Here is a 471-nt window from a genome sequence, read left to right on the forward strand (position 1 = left end):
AGGTTTGTACTCAAACAAGACTATTAATCTTCAGAGCCCAAGAGGACTTCATTAAATAAGAGCATCTAATTTTTTATGATACTTGGGCTCCAATATCTTCTTTGGTAAAGTTTCTACAGCTGAATGCTCTTCCTGTTGCCAAGCATCATTTATTTCATTTATTTCAGCCAGATGGTCACTTTCTCATGGAAATACCACCAAGTGATAAGAAAAAGAACCCTACAAGACAGTGTGCAAAATGCGCAGAGAAGAGAGACGCTAAAGGAAAGAAGATTCGAAGAGAAAGCAGATACATGTGTGATGTCTGCAAGATAACTGTGTGTAACTCCTTGTTTTAAAAATTTTCTTTTGATTTAAAAACAATGCATCTTATAAAAAAATCAAAGATAGTTAAGTTATATGTATCTTTTCAATGTCCGAGTTAACTCGTTTAAATCCAAAAAGTACATTTTAATTTCTATAATAAAAAAT

This window comes from Octopus sinensis, linkage group LG3 (genome assembly GCF_006345805.1).
Source record: "Octopus sinensis linkage group LG3, ASM634580v1, whole genome shotgun sequence".
Classification (NCBI taxonomy): Eukaryota; Metazoa; Mollusca; class Cephalopoda; order Octopoda; family Octopodidae; genus Octopus; species Octopus sinensis.